This window comes from Eublepharis macularius, chromosome 8 (assembly GCF_028583425.1).
Source record: "Eublepharis macularius isolate TG4126 chromosome 8, MPM_Emac_v1.0, whole genome shotgun sequence".
NCBI classification, from domain to species: Eukaryota; Metazoa; Chordata; class Lepidosauria; order Squamata; family Eublepharidae; genus Eublepharis; species Eublepharis macularius.
Window position 1 is genome coordinate 130,045,392 of NC_072797.1, and position 21,718 is coordinate 130,067,109.

The window sequence follows — 21,718 nt, forward strand, 5'->3', positions numbered from 1 at the left end:
TCCAGTGCCGGATCCAGGTGCGCAGGCAACCGGGGCAAACCTTGCCTGGGAGCTCCACACGTGTGCAGCGTGCACACTCCTGGTGCTGCGTGATGACGTCACTTGTGACGTCATCACACAGGGCGGGAGCCATGCCCGCCTGCGTGGCAAGCCAGCCGCTCCAGCGCCCAGTGAGCCGTAGAACTGGCGGCAGCGCAGGCGTGCGCTGGGGCGGCTGGCTGGCTTGCCGCGCGCGCAGGACAGCTCTGCGGCTCAGCAGGCGCTGGGGTGGCCAGCTTGCTGCGCAGGTGGCTGAGCGCAGGGCTGGGAGGCCCTCCGCGCAGTTAGCGCACCCCACTGTCCTGTGCCGCCCGTGCAGCAAGCCGGCCGCCCCAGCCCACGGTGAGCCACGGAGCTGGTGGCGGCGAGGGCGTGCACTAGGGCAGCTGGCTTGCCACGCTGGTGGCTGAGTGCAGGGCTGGGAGGTCCTGCGCGCAGCCGCCCCATCAGTGGGGCTGGCGAGGGTCTCCCAACCCTGCACGCAGCCTCCCGGGCAGCTGGCAGCTGCGCCCGGCGCCCCCTCTTTGGGGGCGCCAGGGGCAGGCTACCCCCCCCTGCCCCCCTCAATCCGGCCCTGCCCGACTCCCCTCTTTCATATTTCTGCATGTACCAGTCCATGCATGCCCCTCTTCATTGCCTAGTTTTGCAACTGGGGAAGACCAGGTAATAAATAGATTTTGTAGGGCCAAAATGGCGTGGGATTGACCAGTTGCTGACTACTTATTTGTGGATGCTGCAATAGCACAGCCCCACAACTGCGAAGTCCTCTGTATATAAGGCAGAAACGTCATAGAAGAATTATATTGCTGGGGCAGAGGAAGTTCTGTCTAGTTTCGCATTCAGGTTTTTTTGTTTGCCTGTTTGCACTAAACTTCATAAATATGTAGCTGCCAGATTGGTACATCAGTAGAATTGTCCCAGGGGGCGGGGGGGAACCAGGTCTGTTTTTGTTGCAGTCATAGTCACATCATCTCAGGAAGAATATCACACATCTGGAATATTTACAGAAAGGGGAAACCAAAACAGGATTTGGATTGGAGCCCTTTTTATGCAATATGATGGTAGGAGGCCAGATGGACTAGAGGTTTCCAAAGTTATGCATGATGAGAAAGAAGTATTTCCCCTGCTGTAATGCTAAAACTCAGAGGCACTCAATGAAATGGATGTGCAGTAGATTCAGTGAGGAAGCTCGTCAGACAACACAATTTATGGAATTCACTGCCACAAGAAACAATGATGGTAACGTGGCTTTAGTACGAAATTAGACAAATTCCATATTCCCACATCCCGTCTAGGTCTTAAAGCCAATAGGCTGTTCGACCAGAAAAAGACAGCAATGTAAATAAAAAGTTATTGCTGTTCGATATTCATTAAAAACAAGCGACGTTTAATTGCAACAGCTATACCTTTGCCCACATCTAATGTTATATTAAAATCCAGGTCTGCTTACAAAGTCATTAAATGATAGTTAAAAGAACGAACAACCTTCTTATTCAGATAGGGATCCAGATATTTTCTTTTCTGATCTGAATAGATTACACAGGAAAAAAAGAAATGCTCAATAGTTTCTACTGAAGACTTATCACACTGCTGTAGCACAGTGGTTAAGTGGTTTGGCTGTGAATCAGCACTCTACTGGTTCGAATCTCTCTACTGCCACAAATTCTGCAGGTGGCCTTGGGTAAGCCCCTCCTCTCAGTCCCACCTCCCCAGCTGTTTTGTGGGGATAATAATAACACGAATTTGTTCACCTCTCTAGGTGGGGCACTAATCTGTCTACAAGAGCGATATATAAGCACAGTTATTATTATTACAAATACTAACACTAAATCCCTTTTGTTGGCCTGTAAATCGTCCATATAAGACAGCAAGTGGAAGTGAATTCATTCTTGCAAGAAAAAAACTCTCTGATAATATGGAATTGTAATACTATACAAATAATATGGTAACTGATATTGATTGAAGTATGAATATCCAAAATAGATGGGTGAACAAACATGCTACATCCCTTCTTGGAGACCGTGCCATTCTTTTGCCAGAAGGTGGCTATTAACCAAACTGTAAGTGCCAATCTTCCCTAAGGCCAGCAGAGAGTCACAATCCAAATCAAGTGTTTTCAACAAGACAAATTCACGAAGGATAACGCTCCCTCCACCTCGTGTATGTCTCCCCACCCCCAATCCATGTGTTGGTGCTAGGAGGACCATGAGGGCCAGTATACAAGTTTCCAACCATTACAAAGACCTGCCATAAAAGCAGAAACACACCTCATCCAATCATGCTAACTGGAAGGAACTTTTGTCCCAGACAGAAGTATCTCCTTGCCCAGTGTCTGGCTGGATCATTAATCAAGGATTCCTGGTTTCTGATCAGTTCGCCACAAGCAGAACCTGTTGCATTCACATTTGCCACCCTAATCGGATTGAAGAGACAGGCACCAAGTTTGGATATAAGGGCCACTTTATTAACTTCATACAACTAGAACAAGCCAGAACAGCAGCAAGGACCTAAAGTGGTATAGGTCAAGCCATGGGGTCCACCCTAGACCGCTGCCTTGACCTGTCTGGGCGAGCCCCGAAGCCCCGGGTGCGACCCATCCATGGATGGTGCAGACCCAGCCAGCCAGGCAATTTGGTCACCCCCCTTTCAAGCTCCTGAACACCTCAGCTGTACAGTGGTGAGGGATGGACTTCCACGTGGGGATTCCCAAAGGGAGCCTGCCCCTGCAGCTGGCAGCCATCATAGCAGTACCAGCCCTTCAGGCAGGCCCCTCTTTCCACCAATAGGGAAGCACCAAGGGTGCTCACCAGCCTACACCCTATCTCAGACTCAAACCTGCCAATGACACTGCTAATGTGCACCACCCTTAGCTAATGACCGCAGTCCCTGAAATCGGTACAAGGTAGGTGAAAAACCCCTCATTCCCATGCCAAATTGAAAAGAGAGTAAAAAATTCCTACCTGGCTCTGATAACAGCAGCCAGCTAATCCTGCACCAATACAGCGTGAGGAGGGTGGGCCGAGCGACTCTTCCCAATGGCGACTGGGCAGGGCGGAGCAGCCTCCTAAGGCCCTTGTCTCTGCCGTCCCAGCCAAACCCTGGACTGAAAGGAGGGGCTGGTGCTGCCTTCCTCGGGTGGCAACTAATGGCCCATAGCTTGAGCAGCATAGCTGCATGCCGGGAAAGGGCCATATTGCTGCCCTAGTTGGAATGAAGAGACAGGCACCAAGTTTGGATATAAGGGCCACTTTATTAACTTCATACAACTAGAACAAGCCAGAACAGCGGCAAAGGCCTAAAGTGGTACATGTCAAGCCACAGGGTCCACCCTGGACCGCTGCCTTGACCTGTCTGGGTGAGCCCCGAAGCTCCGGGTGAGACCCATCCATGGATGGTGCAGACCCGGCCAGCCAGGCAATTTGGTCACCCCCCTTTCAAGCTCCTGAACACCTCAGCCATACAGCAGTGAGGGAAGGACTTGCACGTGGGGGTTCCCGAAGGCAGCCTGCCCCTGCAGCTGGCAGCCGTCAAAGCAGTACCAGCCCTTCAGGCAGGCCCCTCTTCCCACCAATAGGGAAGCGCCAAGGGTGCTCACTGGCCCACACTCTATCTCAAACTCAAACCTGCCCACGCCAGGGCCGAGCCTCTGCTTAGGCCCTAGCGACCCCACCGGTAGCCTAAGGCTATCCGGAGCCCTTGCCGCAAATCCTCCATAAAAATTTTGCCTGCTGAGGAAGATGTCTTTGTCCTTAGCGGCCAGGTGAACCCCCATTACCTCAGTAGAGGTTAGCAAATTCAGCCTAGTATGCAGAGGTGTGGCAAGTAAAGGCCCATACCATCCCCGAAAGCTTTCTCTATGGCTCCGTTAGCCTTTCGTCTAGCCCTTGACAGGGCTAACAAGTCCCAAGCTTCCCGCTGCACTGACACGGAAGCATTATGGACCTATAACGAAAGGGCCATGCCCTGCAGCCAAGATCATGCCCAGCAAACCATCGGACCACTACTTGCGTGGGCGCTGCAAGCCTGTAAGGAAAGGGCCATGCCCTATGAGACAAGGTCCACATCATGCGGCAAATGACCAGGATGTGAGGCGGAGGTCTGCACCTCCCCTCAACCATCAGGCCCCTACTTGCCTGGGCGGTGCAAGCCTGTGTGAGCCTGTAAGGAAAGGGCCGTGCCCTGTGAGACAAGGTCATACCACCCAAGTGAATGACCTGAACATGAAATAGAGGCCCCTCCCCCCTCCAGCTCACAAGCACAATGTTTATGTGTGCAAATCTGCCTGAGCCCATACCGGAACGGCCATGCCCCGCAGCCACGGTCATTACAGCCCAAGTGAATGACCAGGATGTGAGGTGGAGGACTGCTCCTCCCCTTGAGCACACTGGGCCACCTTGCCTATGCATGCGCATCTGTGGGGCCTGTAACGGAAGGGCTGTGCCCTTGGGAAGCCCAGCTTATTACTCCCAGGTGAATGACCAGGAGTGAGGCAAAGGACCCCACATCACAACAAACAGAAGTAGCAGCTTGGCCATCACTTCCCCCGTGGCTAATGCGGAGTCAACAGGACCCTTCCTTAAGGGCTTGGGTCACCACTGCACTAATGCTCAGGATCTAACTCCCATGCCCACCATTAATGTCATGCTACGCTGCAAACTGCCCGGGCTTACTTCAAACTTGGAGGTTTACTGGCGAACCAAAAGGCGCCAAAGCTGTCTGATGGCAGCCACTGGATGTGAGGTAAGCCCCTTAACTTTCCACTCACCCATAATAATAAGTTCGATTCCGGCAGAAGCCGGGTTCAGGCAGCAGGCCCAAGGCCGACCCAACCCTCCATTCCTCCGAGGCCGGCAAAATGAGCACCCAGCCCCCTGGGGTCAAAGCGCAGATGAGGGGGGAAGGCAATGGCAAACTACCCCTTTATAAGTCTGTACTGGTTATCAACTGTAAATAAATAATCTGAATCTGATTCTGCACACCACCCCGCAGAAAGTCTGCCAAGGAAACGTCGCAGTGTGACGTCCCCCCATGGGTCAGCAATGACTCAGTGCTTGCACAGGGGGCCACCCTTACCTTCATCATCATCATCATCATCACCACCACCACCACCAATAACAACAACAACAATTTTATATACCGCTCTTCAGGATGACTTAAGACCCACACAGAGTGGTTTATAAAGCATGCCATTATTATCCCCACACAACAAACACCCTGTGAGGTGGGTGAGGCTGAGAGAGCTCCCAAAAGCTGTGACTGACCCAAGATCACCTAGTTGGTTTCAAGTGGAGGAGTGGGGAATCAAACCCAGTTCTCCAGATTAGAGTCACGCGCTCTTAACCGTTACACCAAACTGGCTCTCACACCAAACTGGCTCACCGAAACTGTGGGAGTGATCTACCAGTTCAGGCAGAAGAATTCCTACAGATAGGGTTGCCAGGCCCCCTCAATCTCCCAGTGGGAGAATGTGGCCTGGCTCTTACCGGGGGGGGGGGGGGTGTGCACGCAAAGTGCACATGTGCTCGATCCTGCAACTGTGATGACGTCACTTCTGGGAAGTGACGTCATCACGCAGCCCCTGAATTGCGCCGTTGGGGGCTGCTGCAGAGCGCAGGAACGCTCCTACACTTCTCAGCAGCCCAAACCAGGCCTAATCCACACCAAATTGGGCACAGATCAGGCCCGTTTGGGTCAGATAGGGCCCATTGTGGGCCCCTGCGGAGCGCTGGAATGCTCCCGTGCTCCACAGGGGCCCCGATCCAGGCCAAAACAGGCCTGATCCTGGCAGCTGCTGTGCGCAGCGGCTGGCCAGGTAAGTAGGGGCGGGGATGGGAGGGTGGGGGTGGGGGATCCCCCACCCCCACCAGGGGTCTGGCAGCCCTACCTACAGACCAACTGGTACCCCAGCCTAGAGACTGTTGGCCACTTGGTCATAGGTTCACCAGATGTTGGGGGTGATCCACCCAGTTGCCAAGAATCAATAGCCCTCCCTGGAGGCATAGCTCAGAGGAAATCCAAGGAACAAGCTGCACCATTCCATCTGCAGGCAATACTGGGCACTGCCTTAAAACCTAAACACTGGGATCAGTCTCCAGAACCCACCAGGACCCATCTCAAATTCCTATGCCACTCGGATGAGAGAGGGTTAAGTATGGGCACCACTGTCTAACTGTATACATGAAGTGGGTTGAGGGGTTATCTAGTTCCTTCCTCCACAATCCAACTGCCATGAGGACTGGAAAATTCCAATCATATATGATTTATAGACTCCCGTATTGACTGGTAAATGGGCCACTTCTCAGCCTACCAGTCCCCTGACTTAAACCCAGAAGCCACTGGGCCCCAAGGCAGCGGAAACTCCAAGGAAATTCCACTGCCCAGCCCACCAATGCCTCTGAACGAAACCCAGAAGCCACTGGGCCCCAAGGCAGCATAGACTCCAGGGAAACTCCTCGTCTAGGTGCCAACACCTTCGAGACAAGGCTCAGTGCCCCGCCGGCTGCTGGAGCTCCCATAAAGAAAGACTGGCCAGCAGCCGACTGGCCCAGGTGCAGTAAACCTTCTTAAGTCTCATTTATTTGTCTCCCTCCTCAGGTCCACCTCATCCTTCTCCTCCATTTCCTGACGAGGGAAGTTAACCCCCAACGTGCTGCTCCCTTTATGGCTGTCCCTTTAGGACTGAGTCAAGTAACAACCCAAGGGCTAAACTGCGAAACTCGAAGGCAAGACCCAAGACGATACAACTCATGGGAGTCAGGAGACTGTTGCCTGACACCACCACCCCACCGCCCCCAAGAACTTACCTAACTTGTCAATTATCCACTGTCATCTCAACGTGACTGGATTACAGCAGCCCAGGCTAGATCTGCGACCGGCGATCAATTGTGCTAATCTAGTAGGAAGATCAGATCACATCTTAGACTTCAGTGCCCTGCGTGGCAGCATTGCAGATTTCAGCAGATGCAATAACACAGCATGTCATTAGGTGGCCTGAGTGACAAAACCTAAAAACAGCTCTTTAGGCCCACCAAGGCTGCAAAATTGAGCAGGGGAAAAGGAGGAGGGCTTTAAGCAGCGACCACCCTGGGGCTGTATAGCTTTGCTACACCAGTAGAAATAAAGTGTGCAGCAAACCCCTCTTCAGATGACAGCAAGCCCACCCCCCACCCCCTGGCCTCAGCCAGGCCTTCACTGCTGCTGCAAGCACACTCTCCAGATAAAGTGAAAACCATTAGGGAGGCCTAGCTAGGCAGGAGGCCGACAGGGGCTGGGCCTAACCCTGCTTCAGGCCTCCCGGCTGATACTGATAGCCCAGTAGTTCCCTCCTCCCCTTGGCCACTTCTTCATCCTCAAAGGAAGAGTCTGCCGGGCCGCTTTGCAGGAGGCCTATTTTCTGGCTGCTTGCCCTTAGCAGGGCTACTAACCTTTCTGGGTGGAATGATGGAAATGTACAGTAATGTAATGTAATGTGCTGTAAAATAACTGCTTTTAGAGCTTCAAAGCCCAATAGGAACACAGCACCCCCCAAATGGCAGCCCAAACACTGTGCAGCCTGTAGAGGCCTCTGTAAAATGGCCACCAGTGCAAGGAGGCTAAGCAGGCCGCCGCGAGACACACTCAAAATGGGCACTGCCAGCACAGGATAAGCTGCAAAAAGCCCACAAACAAAATGGCCACTACCGCCAGTAAGCAAAAGGCAAATCAGGCCACACAAAGCCCACAAACAAAATGGCCACCCCTGGTGCTGTGCATATTATAGATGCCTTCACAACATGGCTGCCACTGCCCAGAAGCGAAGCAGGGGTGCCACTCTCAAAATGGCCACCCTACCACATGATCAGCTGCAAAAGCCCCACTAAAATGGCCGCTACTGCCAGTAAGCAGGAGGTAAATCAGGCAACACCTATGCCACACTCAAAATGGCCAACTCCCAGAGCTCTGCATATTGTAGATGCCTTCACAACATGGCCGCCACCGCCAGGAGGCTAAGCAGACCACCGGGTGCCACTCTCAAAATGGCTGCACCCAACTGAATAAACTGCCAAGCCCTCCCTAAAATGGCCCCTGCTGCCTGAAGTCCTTAGGCCAAGCTATTGCTGCTGGCAATACTCCCTCCCAAGTAAGTGCAACGGCGGGGGGGGGGGGGAACCTAGACGGGGAGGGGGGGGCTACCAGCATCCACTCTGCCAGGCCAGTAGCAATAAAGGACGGATTAATTCACCCTTCCGATGGCTGCAAGCCTCGGGCTGATGCTAGAAGTCCTCTCTCCCAAGCAAGTCAAATTGGGGGGGGGGGGGGGTGAGAGGTGCCTAGGTAGGCCAGAGGCCTGCAAGGGCTGGGCTTCATCCTGCTTCAGCCCTCCTGACTGACAGACAACAGGCCCCAAATGTAAATAAGAAAAAGCCTCTGCCAAACCTCTGAGCCCGGTGCTGGGCCTTTGCTCCCTCATGGAGCAAGCAGGGGAATAGCACAGCTTCTCCAAGGCAGCTATCCCTGCATAACCAGGAGGGCCTTTGGTAAAACAGCCTCAGAGGAGATTGGCTGAAAGCGCTTGAGATGTGCTCTGCTCAGGCTGAGCGACTCTTCCCAACGGCGGCTGGGCAGGGCGGAGCAGCCTCCTAAGGCCCTTGTCTCCGTCCTCCCAGCCCAACCCTGGATTGGAAGGAAGGGCTGGTGCTTCCTCCTTCCAGGGCAGCAACTAATGCCCCCCAGCTTTAGCAGCATAGCTTCATGCCGTGAAGGGGCCATATTCCCAAGCAAAGGTTCACCCACCACGGAAGCATATCAAGACACAATTTAAATCACTTGCATTGCCTACCCAAAGCCCCTCTTTTTCCTGATCAGACCAAGAACAAGAAAGTGGAGAGAGGGGGCCCTTTGGTGGGTAATGCAAATGGTTTAAATTACAAAGACAGGATTCAAACGCACCACTGTCTAAAGACCTCCTCCCTTCTGCAGCTTTTCTGAGGACAAGATGTCTACTTTTCCCATCAAGGTATAAATCTGATCTTCTACCTTCTCCCCTCCCTCTTTCCAAGCTCAGAAAGAAGACATTATTTCAGAATTCTGCCCCTTTTCCTGTGATGTGACCAGAATCTGGCAAAACCCTGTCCTGCGATGTCGTTTGTATGCCTTGCTTCTGTTGTTCGGATGCCTTGCCTCTGTTGTTGCATCACACCATACACATGTAGCTGCAGGATTACGACAAGTCTTGTCTTCTCCTTTTGGCATTTGCTGCTTAGATGCTCTGTCCTCCTGGATCCTTAAAAATCCAATCGCTGTTTTCTTACCTCTTTGGCCTCTGGTCTCCCGTCCCTTCTTGAGTGAAACAGTTGCCGTCTGCAGATATCTGAAATAGCTGGCTGTTTGGGAGGCTTTTAAATATTTTGTAGCATTGCAAAAGCTTGAGGCTACAATTGCCTGAATTTTATTCTCCGTGATTTCTGGGTTTCACCCCATCTGGATCCGTGCTCCTTCTAAACTTGTAGCAGTGTCTTGGCGCTCAGTCAACGTTCCCTGACTGCTTTTAGGTAGGCCACTGTTTAGGGTTACCCATCCATGTTGTGTTATGTGCCATCAAGTCACCTCTGACCTATGACAACCCTATGAATGAAAGACCTCCAGAACAGAACTTGCTCAGATCCTGCAAATCGGACGACGTGGGTTTTTTGATGGAGTCAAGCCATCTCGTTTTGGGTCTTACTCTTTTCCTACAGCCCTCCACTCTTCCTGGCCTTATTGACTTTTCCAGAGAATTGTGTCTTCTCATGATGTGACCAAAGTACAATAGCCTCAGTTTTGTCATTTTTGCTTCTAGGGAAAATTCAGGCTTGATTTGATCCAGTACCCACTTATTTGTCTTTTTGGTCATCCACGGTATCCACAAAACTCTCCTCCAGCACCCATTTCAAATGAAACATCCGTACATAATGGGATATTGTGGTAACATTGAGCTATAGCAATAATGATACCACTTGCAAATGATTGCTATAGTGCAACAACAGTGCATTATTCAACCATACGTGGATGTAGTCTAGAATTAATATATAAAAACCTGAGCCACTGGCTCCTTAGGCATTGAGCAAGTAACGGCAGAAGGAAAGTATCTCCCTTGTTCAGACTTTTAGTGCACATTGGGCCTTCAATTAAAAAGTGGGGCATGTTCACCGGGACAGGAGTCTGCAGGGCTTTTTTTCAGGGGGAACACGGGGGGACGGAGGTCTGGAACCTCTTGAAAATGGTCACATGGCCAGTGGCCCCGCCCCTGATCTCCAGACAGAGGGCAACTTAGATTGTCCTCTGCGCTGCTGAGCGGCGCAGAGGGCCATCTTAAACTCCCCTCTGCCTGGAGATCAGGGGGTGGGGCCACTAGCCATCTGACCATTTTCTCCGAGGGCAATCCACTGAGTTCCACCACCTCTTTTCCCAGAAAAAAAGCCCTGTGAGTCTGGTATGCTGGTCTTCCAGCCATGAACAATAAATAACCCCTTGGTGAAACATTGTCTTCTCAGTACACATCTCATCACATCCATGATTCCTCCTTGCTCGGCTCCATTGTTCTGCAGATGCCTTTTACATGCTACCTCCTTCCAGACTTCCCTCATTATGTTTTTGAATGTTGCATCACAGATGCATGATCCAAGATATGTGGGGTCCAAAATACAGATGTAAGCTATTATCTTAACTTAATAGTAGAGAGTACACTCAAGTCATAGCTGACTTATGGCAACCCCTCGTGGGGTTTTCATGGCAAGAGACTAACAGAGGTGATTTGCTGTTGCCTGCAGCTCCAATTGTCTTCATCAGAGGTCTCCCATCCATTTACTAACCAAGGTCAACCCTACTTAGCTTCTGAGATCTGTCAAGATCAGGCTCAGCTGGGCTTTCCAGGTCAAGGTATTATCTCAACTTACATACTGCAAAAATGCATGCAGGCAGGTGTTTGGTGAGGAACAGACTCCTCCTATATTCATCTAGTGTTTATGGTCCCTCCATATCACCCTCTTAAGGACTTATATCTTCCACATGGGATTCAGTTAATTCTGCACTGTCCCGAGATAGATAGTATCAGTGGTCCTTTAGCACAGGTTAACAAGGTCAAGTACCCTTGTCAAGTACACCCTGGCTTACCAGCTGGGAGCCATAAGAACAAGTGCAGGTTAAAAAAAAAAAGAACAAGTACAGGTACAGGTAGCTGTTTACAAATGGGTGCTCCTTGTAGACACAAAAGAGATGCTCCTGGACTCTTCTGAAGCACGTCCTACTCCAATGAAACAGAGGAATGCCAGAAATGGCTTTTTACTTAGAAGAAGGGATGCTTTGGATAAGAAACAAGTGAGTGCCAAGAACTATACTGGCAAGTGTCCGCTGTCTATGGTCACCAAGTTAGGGATCACTAGCATAGTGAAATGCAATTCCCACTTTGGAAACAAAAAGGCCACTTTGGAAACAAAAAGGCCTGTGTATGGGGAAGCCTAAAAGAGGGGCAGCTCCACCAACCATGCCTAATTCCAAGGTGGAGAGCTCCACCTGGGCTGACCCAGACCTCGGAGATGGAGGCTAGCACCAGCCAGCCAAAGAAGCCTCTGCTGGGATGGAGGCTGGAGCAGCAGTGGCTCCGTTCTTTTCACACTGTGGGTGTTGGGCCAGAAATCCCCCCCAACCCCAGACCCTCAGGGCTTTGGGAATCTTTTTTTTAAAAAAATCATCATTTTCATAGTGATATATTCACCTCCTGTTGTAACAATACATGCAGCAGAGTCTCTGCATTCCCAGCTTTCATTTCAAAATATATATACTCTCTAGCCTGTTCCATCGATGACAGGATTATGGCTTTTTTCCTTATGTCTCTGCAAGGGATACAATAAAGAGGGACTAGATAAAAAATAGATAAAAAAACAAAACCAGGAAGAGGAGAAAGGAAGATGGGCGAGAGGTTCAATGATGATGAATGTCCAATAGTCGAAAAGTGGGTGGAGGTGGGTGGGACAAACAAAATGAAAAGAGACCTTGCGCACAGGGGAAATAAGCAAGTTAAAATTGGCTTCCAGAAAAAGATTGGGGTAAAACAAGGGCACCAAAGTGAAAACCAAGGGCAAAAAATGTCTGTGGAAATCAGGGGATAAATTGAAGCAGTACGGGGCCAGAAATGACAGGGAAAAAATTGTGCCGAAAACCCTGCTGTGAACCAAAGGCCATTCTATAACAACAACAACAACAACAACAATCAATCAATCAATTTATATACTGCCCTTCAGAACAACTTAACATTCAAAGTGGTTTACAAAATGTGTTTTATGATCCTCATGACAATCACCCTGTGAGGTGGGTGGGGCTGAGAGAGCTCTGAGAGAGCTGTGACTGACCCCAGGTCACCCAGCTGGCTTCAAGCGGAGGAATGGGGAATCAAACCTGGTTTTCCAGATTAGAGTCCCGCCATTCTTACCCACTACTCCGAACTGCCGCTTAAGAGCTGGGGCTGTGTGATCCTCCAGTGATCCTCCTCTCTTTAGAGGCAAGGGATTCTCTCTTCTCTTCCTCCCGTCCTCGACTCCAATCACACATACATGCATAAGATTTCACTTGATGAGTTCCACATTTGTTGGGTCACTGCTGAATGTGTGAACTGACTGCATGAAAAAAGAATTGTATGAACTGAGTGGCCATCCAGCTCCCCACCACTTCTTACATCGTACGGTTCTCAAATGCACGGCATGGGAGAGAAATGCTAGAATTACTCATTTTTCCAACCAGAAACTGTTGTGCCTTTAATAAAAACTTGATGTACAAACATTAGGAAGTGACAATATGACAATATGACATTGTCAATATGACATTGACAATATGACAAAGTGACATTAGGAAGTGACAATCCATGGCATGAAAAGCTTCGCCTGTTGCATGTTTTTAAATTTTGTGTGCTTATTGTTTAACTGTTTATAGTTGTGTTTTACAGTTTTAATAAAAAATTATTTTTTAAAAAAAAGCTTTGCCTGTTAATTTCTACAGAGTAATGTGCTGTTAAGTATGCGATAGCAGGTAAAAGGTAAAGGTGGTCTGTGCAAGCACCAAGTCATTACTGGCCCATAGTAAACCGGCCTTCTTTTTCTGGTCACTTGTATCCTTGCCGTTAAACTCACTCCAGCTTGATAATCACTTGAACCTGGCCTGCAGGGATCTGATGGCCTGGTCAAGCTGGGTTCAGAACTATTTCCTGTGGAGGCCTTTTTGATTGGGATTAATGGATAAACAGCAAGAAGCTACTCATGGAATATTGCTTTTGTATATGACAAAATGGGCCCCGGAAGGCCCTGGGCTCCACGGAACCTTCCAGAGGCTTTGTGACGGGACAGAAGAAGGCTTCCGAAGGTATTCTGCACTTTCAACATTCCTACTGAAGGAGGTATATACATTTAATACGCAAATAGCTGTGGGGTGGTTCATATTTTGACCGGAACCTGTCTCCTCTAAGTGCTGGCTTTTAATGCGCAAAACCTCTCCTGAAGGCCAAGCAACGTCTGATGTCATCAATGCCATTATCCCCCTGGGAATGACAGGGCAGGCCCAGAGGCGGTTGCTAAGAGACGGGCTCCAGCCTCCTCTCTGGTAGCCCCCCTCCCCGGCAGTGGTTCATGTGACCGCACCCAGCGAGGTAGGGAAACCTCCCAGCTGAGGGACCCCCGTCAGAGGGAGGGGCCTGTGTGGAGTAGCAAAAAGGGTCGCTGGCCTTCTTCCAGGCCCCGTGCCAAGTGCTGGCTTATGAAGTCCTCCGTTCTAAGCAGAGCCCGGAGACACGGGGGAGCCCCTGGGATCTGTCCTGGGCCCTGTCTTGCTTAACACCTCTTTAAAGGGCTTGGGGGAGGGAATGGAGGGGGCGCTCAGTAAAATGTGCAGACAAAACTAGATCGGGAGGGGGAGCTAATCCAGCAGGAGATTCAGGAAGATCTGGGCAGGCTGGAAAGCTGGGCTAAGACTAACCAAATGAATTTCAACCAAGAGAAATGTCCAGTTGTGCATGTAGGTAGAAAGAATTAAATGCAACATTCTCGAAGGGACGAGCCTTGTCTCGGCAGCAGAGCATGAGAAAAGGACCGGGGGCCTTAGTAGACCATCCCCTGAAAGCAAGCCAGCAGAGAGAGGAGGCAGCTAAGGAGGAGATGCAGTTCGGGGGGGGGCAGCATCACAGCCCTGCGGTCCAGATCACGGTGGAGTCACAGTTTCCCTTCACGCGGCTCTGCTTAGTCTTGAGTGTTGTGTTCTGTTTGGGGCCCCACCGTTGCAGAAGGCTGTTGAGAAGCCAGCAGGGGTCCGAAGGAAGCGAACAAGATGGCCGGGGAGTTCTGGAGCTCAAGTCCTATCAGGGAAGGTTGAAGGAGCTGGGTCTGTTTCTCCTGGGGAGGAGAGGACCGGAGGTGAAACGACAGCCCTCTTCAAGTATTTAAAGGGCTGTCACATAGGGAACGGAGCCAAGTTCTTTTCTCTTGAACCAGAGGATTGGACCGGAACCAGTGGGCAAAAATGAAAGCAAAACAGTGTCTGGCTAACCATTAGGAAGCACTTCCAGAGAGCTGGAGCAGTTCCTCAGTGGAACAGGCTCCCTCGGGAAGTGGCGAGCTCTCCTCCGCCAGAGGATTTCAAACAGGGACTAGGTGGCCCTCTCTCAGCCATGCTGATGCTCTTCTCTTTCGGGTTCTGTATGCCTTCTGGGTTGCAGTTTAGCGACTGTGGCTCAATAGCCATTCTTCTCTGCTTGGGACTAATAGCCTTTCTTGCTCTTTGATCTTCTTCCAGATGGCTTCTAGAAGCAAGCACCTCTTGATGTAAGTAAGATTTCCTCTCATTTCATCTGTTTGCCTCTCCCCTCCTCCCTTCCTCCTTCCTCCCTTTCTCCCCCAGCCAGGGAGGGCTCTCAGCAAAGGGATGCTCAGGCCCCCACGAGGCTACCTGGGACTCCTCGCCAGACCTTCTGCCCTGGAAGGGGCTTCTCCTCCTCCCGCCTGTCCACAAGGGGCCCCCAGCTCTCCATCCCAGGCAACCCCCAGGTTTTCTAGGCAGGGAAGAAAAGCTGTGCTTGTGATGCTCCTCCGCATGCACAGAGGCCCCATTGCCGTCAGGCAAGCCATGAGACATGGGGGGCTCATCGGCCTTCGTTGCACACCTGCCTTCACTCCTGGCAGTCGGCCATTGGAAAGCTGGATTTGTTCCAGAGTTTTCAGTGCCCCATCAGACCGTGAGCTGCAGAAAGCAGTTGCTGCAGCAGAAAGGCTGACGTGAGGTGGGAGAGGGAGGGCTGAAATCCCTCTTCAGACACCAATTCCCCTTCGGCATTCCCCTTCTCAGCAATCGGGGGAGGACTCACAACGGCCTACCTTTCAGGGCTGTTGTTAGGGACTCTGACTGGGAAGCACTTAGGGTTGAATGCTCACCAGCCTCTCACATCGGCTGGGTACCATTGGGCCAGTCATATACTCGCACCCTAAGCTACCTCACAAAGTTGTGAGCACAAATTGGAGAAGATGTATGCCACTTTGGATCCCCGGCCCCCGGGTAGAAAAGTGGGGTATAAACCAAGTCAATCGATCAATAAGGATTGTATCGAACCACGATCAAGAATGCCTCACGGCCTCTGCATCGAATTGGTATGGAGGAAGAGGCAGAAGAGAGGAGGCGAGGCAGCAGGCGACAGCAGGACACGCTGCAAGCAGGCCTGGGCTGTGAAGGGGGGAGAACAGCAGAGCAGAAGTAGACACCGGGCTTCCCCCTCCCCAGCCGAGCAGAGGGGAGAGCTGCCCTCCCCGTCCAGAGAAAGGTCACCCGGAAACCCCCAGGAAAGCCCAGAGTTGAGGGTTCCCTGAGGTGCCCGTCACACAATCCTTCCAGGGGACCACCAGTGCCTGCCAGGCCTAGAGTTTCCGGCAGCCCCAAACCATGGCAAGCGCCCTAAGAGAGCGAGGAGGCTGCCAGGCCCACTTCTCACCTTCTTGCTCTCTCCTAGGCTTCGCCGACGAGTGGCACGATGGTGTGGGGGGGGGAGTAAAATCTTCCCCCTGCCCACCAATGAGGAGCCGCCGCAGCCTCAGGCAGCGCCTGGTGAGGAGATGCTGCGGGCCCTGGGGAGTGTGTCGGGGGACGAGGCTGATCTGTCTGTCCTGGCCGGGGGGGGGTTGCTTCCCTGTGGCCTCCCCACCTGCTCTACAAAGCTCAGGCTCCCACCCTGCCCAGCACCAGCCATCCCAGGACCCTTCCAGCTCTCCAGGGTGTAGATTGCAGAACCCTGGCGGTGCTGGGGACTACACCAGGCAGAGAGAGAGAGAGAGAGAGAGAGAGAGATCAGAGTGGGCCCTCCCTGGAGCTCTTAGGAGCCTCGCTCAGCTGGCTGATGCTGCAGGATGTGGGGCCAATGCTGAAGCCAGATAGAAACCTCCTTGCTGGTGAGGCTCCCGGCCCAGGCCATAGCATGCAATCCTCGGGCTGACGGACCCGTTCGAGGAGAAGGAAGAGGCCAAAGACAGCAGAAAGCAGATCCACCTGAAGTCTTCTTCCCCAGACTTTCCCTGGCTTCTGGGGAAGGGGAGGTCTCCCTTGCCTAAGCAGGCCCAAGAAAGCCCGGAGGGGCTGTCACCCCCACCCCACCCCCAGCCCGTGTCCCCCTGCTGTGTCGAGAGGGGCAAAGGGGAGTGAAATCCCTGGACTCACCCCCAAGGGTAGCCTGCTCTACTGTTCTCAAAACAGCAGGGGGAGCCCGTGAGGTCAGCAAAGAGGATCCCACCCCCCACCCCCGCTGATCCATCCGGACCCCTGAGGAGACTGTGTGACTGCTCTAAGCTGTGTGGAAGCCCATGGAGAGGGGTGACGGGGAAGACAGCTTGGAAGGTGGAAGGAAGCACCACTCTTCCCGGTCTCACTGTCTCCTCCATCTCTTTCTTCCCAACTTTTAAAAGCCTGTACTTCCGGAAGGCAAAGGGCCCTCAAGAAGGCCATCCGGGACCACATGAGAGGGCGTGGCCAGGTAACCCCCCCCCCCCGGCATCCGTATCCCTCCAGAAGGCCCAGGGCAATTTCCATTCCCTGGCTGAGCCTCCAGGGACCCTCAATACCACCCCTCTTCTCCCACTCCCTTTGGTGTCCTGCAACCCCTCCGTCAAAGAGCAGAAGACCCCAAACCCCACGGAAAGGCCGCTTGGCAGCCAGGTCAGGCCAGACGCACAGGGGCCCTGTCTGCCCATCTGGCTGCTGGGTGCAGGGTACTGGCAGAAGAAGAGGGCGTTTTGGAGCCCCAAATCCTGGTCCCTTTGGTGAAGAAAGCTTCTTTGCTGGCTTCCGGAGTGCTTCTGCCTCCGAAGGGTGCGGTCTGCTCCCCGTGTCCCCCGAGGTAATACCCAGAGGCCTCCAAGGTGGCCAGAAGAGATATTTGGCCAGGGAGCAAATCCGGCTGGCTCAGCCTGCTGCTCTTCCCTGGGCCATGAAGGCAAGGAGTGGTAGGAGGCACGCCCCCCCCCGCTTCTTCAGAGGACTGTTTGGGATGGGGGATCAACCACTCTCAAGCGAGAGGGACTCCTTCAGAGAATCTCGATGGAAACGTGAGGACCCCCTGGGCCCATCACCTCAGCGTGGGCCCCGGGGTGGTCCCTGCCCTGCTAACAGCCTGACTCTTGCTACTTCCAGGGAGTGAGCAGTGGGTTTTTGGCAGACGTCATCTGCCTGGCGGAGCAGGGGAAGCGGCAGGGGAAATACCATCTCCCCTGCCCGAAGGAAGAGGTGGTGGAGAAGATCAAAGTGAGTGGAATCCAAGAGCCGCTTCCAGTGGGAACAGGGCGGTAGGAGATCGGAGGGGAGGAGGGGGACAGATGGGGGCAAGGCCGACTTGTGGCTGGAGCAGAGAGAAGCGGGAGGGAAGATGTTGTGACTCTTCCTGGGGGCCGACCAGGAGGCCAAAGGAGCCCAGGAAAAGGGCCTGGCCACCCTCCCGTGGAAGGAGCGAGAGAGAGCAGGGCGAGGGCCACTGGCACAGGCTGGGCAGGGCTGCTGTCTCCCCAGAGAAGGCAATGTCTCCGATGGAGAAGGCAACCGACATGCGGTGGAGGCTCGTGCCCACCTCTCCCAGAGTCTTGCTGCACACGGGGCAGGTGGGGGTGCGTGCTTTTCCCACCAGGGCTTTATCCGTCCGGTGGACTTCCAAGTGAGCTTCTCAGCTCCCGTGGACAGCCTGCTGAGATGGGAAGCTGCCTGATGGTGAGGCGGCTATGCGGAGGGCCTCCTTCTCAGGGACGGGAGGCCCCAGAGTCCAGGAGAGAGACTGTGGGGTGGGGGGGCAGGCAGCCTCTCTGGGACGGACTCTCCTCTCCCGGACATCCTTGCCTGCCGGCCATTGGCTGGGATTCAGCATTCCGTCCGCTGTTTTCTGGCTTTTTGTATTCTGAGTGATCTTGGGGTTGTGATTTGAGCGGGAGGCATTTGAGTCCCGCAATGCATTCCCTTCCAAGAGACTAATTCCTGCTCTGAGGATTTGTGCGCAGGGCTAAGGAAGGCCCAAGAGCCAAGACCCACTCCTGTGGGGTGGAGAGAGCGGGAGACAGGAGTGCTCGTGGGGCTGCTAGGGGCTACGGGCAGCTGTGTTTGCCTCTTCGTCTCTCCTAGGACATCATGATGTCAGACTTCTTCACCACCTCGCCCCTGCTCCTCCAGTGCCTTAAGGCCATCACCAGCCTCAGGTATGCCTCTCTTGGGGGAATGATTCTTCCTGGCCAGCAAGGGCTCAGGAGACATTTGAGCACCCGAGGAAGGCCGGCCCTTGGATCCAAATGCCGCCTTTGGCTTCTCTGCCCCGACTGGCCTCTCGTGGGTGGGCTTTGCTGCCAGTCCCCCTCAGTCAGCGTGTGGACCTGGGGCTTTGGCTAGGCGTTGGGTTGGATGGGGGGGCAGGCCCAGAGAGTTCCCTCCCTCCCATGCACGGCAGAGTCCAATCATTTCTCCTCTTCCTTGCCAGCCACTTCCTGCCCGCCCTCTCGTGGGACCTGGAAAGGTCCATAGTGGCCTGGGCTTTCCGGGTCATCATCGGAGAAAGCCCAGGCCACCAGGATGCAGCCAGCCAGGTACGTTCCATCCGGAGTGGCTTTCTGGGAGGAGGGGCTGTCCTCTGTTCGGGAACCCAGGGCTGCCCCAACCAGAATCCCCAACCAGCAGGAGCCCTCCAGGGACCGCCCAAGGGGCAAGCGAGCGATCCAGGCCTGGTAGCGACTGTCCCCAGCCTCTCTGCTCACCCCCAGGACTTCGAGATGAAGAGCCAAGCCTCCAGCCTCAGGGCACTAAACAGACAGCTCCAGAGGCAGGCCACTTCTTGTCTGTTGGGAGCCTTGGATCCAAAAGGCCTGCCAAGGAATTCTTTTGCTTCTCAGATCTGAAAGGGGGTGGTGGTGGTTGGGAAAGAGGCCTCAGCTGCAGTGCCTCCACCCGCCATGAGCCCAATTCCAACGGAGGGTTGTTTGGACAGGGAAGCAAGCAAGTGACTTTGCTGCCCCCCTCTTTCCTTTCAGACCCTCCATCGCGAGGCAGAGGAGGCCCTGCTGGAAATGCTGCAGGGACTGTACAGGGGGCTGCCCTCTGTTCTGCATCTGGTGGGACTACTTGACGTAAGTGTGTAAGAGAAGAGGGGACGGAGCAACCAGGGAAGAGACGATCCCCGGGGGCCAGGAGAGGCCGTCCCCTCCACTTCCCCACTGGCCACGCTGGAACTCCCCACCTCATAAGGTCCCCCGGCCGTTGCCCCGGAGAGGTTCCTGGGAGCCTCTCCTGTTGTGCCTGGAATCTAAGCACGGTGAAGCCACGTGTGGACTGGTCCTGTGTGGGGTGTAGCTGGGAGAATGGACCTTTGGGGCTGACCCATCCTCCAGTTTCTCTGGGCAAGGCACAGGAACTTGTCCGGGAAGAAGTGGTGCCTTCCTTTCTTCCCCCTGTCCTGAGGTCACAATCCCAGAATGGATGCAGGCAGATATCTCACAGGAGGAGATTTCTCTGCAGAGGAGCAAAGTCCTGGGTGGGCACAGCGGTGGGCACAGAGCTGGGGGCCTGATTCCAAAGCGTTGCTTCTTTCCACAGCATCTGTCCTACTGGATGCAGAACAGGCGGGCAGGGGTGAGATCAACAGCCCTCTCCCTGTACAGCTCCCTGCTGCCCTATGCCTGCCGCCTCCTGGCTTTTCATGTAAGTGTCTGTCTGGGGTTTGGGGGGAGCGGGGGGAGGGGGAAGGCTTGGTCTCACTTGCCAAGGTCCTTGTCTCTGTGGGGGCTCCCTTGGCCTGGCTCTCAGCCCATGCCCCAGCCGAGCCCTTCGGACTCCTTCCGGGAGAGGCTTTGCTGCCCTCTCCTTGGCTGGAGCACAGAATCCCAAAAGGAGCCCTTCCGCTGGGCATCCTAATCCGCATTCGGGGTGGGGGCAGAGCTCCAGGAGACGCCATGTGCAGACTTTGGAGCAGAGGACGCGGCTCTGAGGGAGGGGGGGATGCAAAGGGTGAGGGGTCAGTGCAGAGGAACCAGCAAGAGCCGACTGAGCCAGTGCAGGTCAGCAGGCAAAATGAGGCTTCACACTTTTTGGCGGTGAGAATGCAGTCCACCCCAAAGGGGTTGCCCTAGAAAGAAAGGGTGTTCTTGAGGACTTAAGAAATCCACCCTCTGCTGGGAAAGGCCTGGCAGGCATTCTCTTTAGCTTTCTAAGGGGAGGACGGAGAGAGAGGACGAGAAAGGAGGGGGTGATGACAACCAAGTGGCTATCCCTGAGAATCGCGTTCTGGGTCCCAAAAGAGAGGCACCACCCGCCGCAGAGCAGAGAATGCAGAGAGCAGACAGAGGCCCCTGCCTTGCCCCTGGACCGCCTCGACAGGACGAGGGTGCTCAGTGCTAAGAACTGGGGCCCCATTCAGACCCTCAAAGGCCCACAAGGTGGGACGTCAGAGTCAAGCCCAGGGTTCTTTGTGGGTTGGAAAAGACGCCTCTTCTTTCCCCTTCCTCTAGGACTTCTTCGAGCCCGACATCGGCCACCTTCTGGCCCCACTGGCCCTCTCCCTGGTGGATCCCGAACCCAGGATTCGGGAGCAAGCCAGGGAGTCCGTGGGCCAGCTCTATGACAGCTTGCTGGGCCAGAAGGGTAAGTCAACCGGGATGGAGGAGGCCAGCTGACCTTTGAGATCGCTCAACCAACTGTGCTTGCAGTTTCCCTTCATGCCCATGGATTTCATGGCCCTTATGCAAGGATGCATCTTCTGAAAATGTGGCTCTTTCCATGCACAGTAGCAGAGCCAGGACCCTCCCCGACACGCTTCCTCCCAAGACCCCACCCCTTGAGCCCACACGGAAGGGGAACCTTCACGCGCCCCTCGCAGCCCTTGCATTTCTCGAGTCTTGCCTCAGAGCTCTGCGACAGCAACTCAAGAGGGAGTCAGGGAGAAAGGGGGGCTGGAGGGGAGGGGGCTCAGATGGGGGGGGGGAGAGAGAGAGAGACAGAGACCCAGAGGAGAAGGACGGGAAGCTGTGCCGGTCAGGGCAGCCGAGGCTGAACGTGAGCTTTCTTCCTGCCAGGGCTGGGCCGGAGGGGGCGCCGCCTGAGGTGGAAGGCAGAGGACGGGCAGGCCTGGAGGTCCCAGTACCAGAATGTCATCTCTATGGGAAAGGTAAGGAGAACGTTGTGG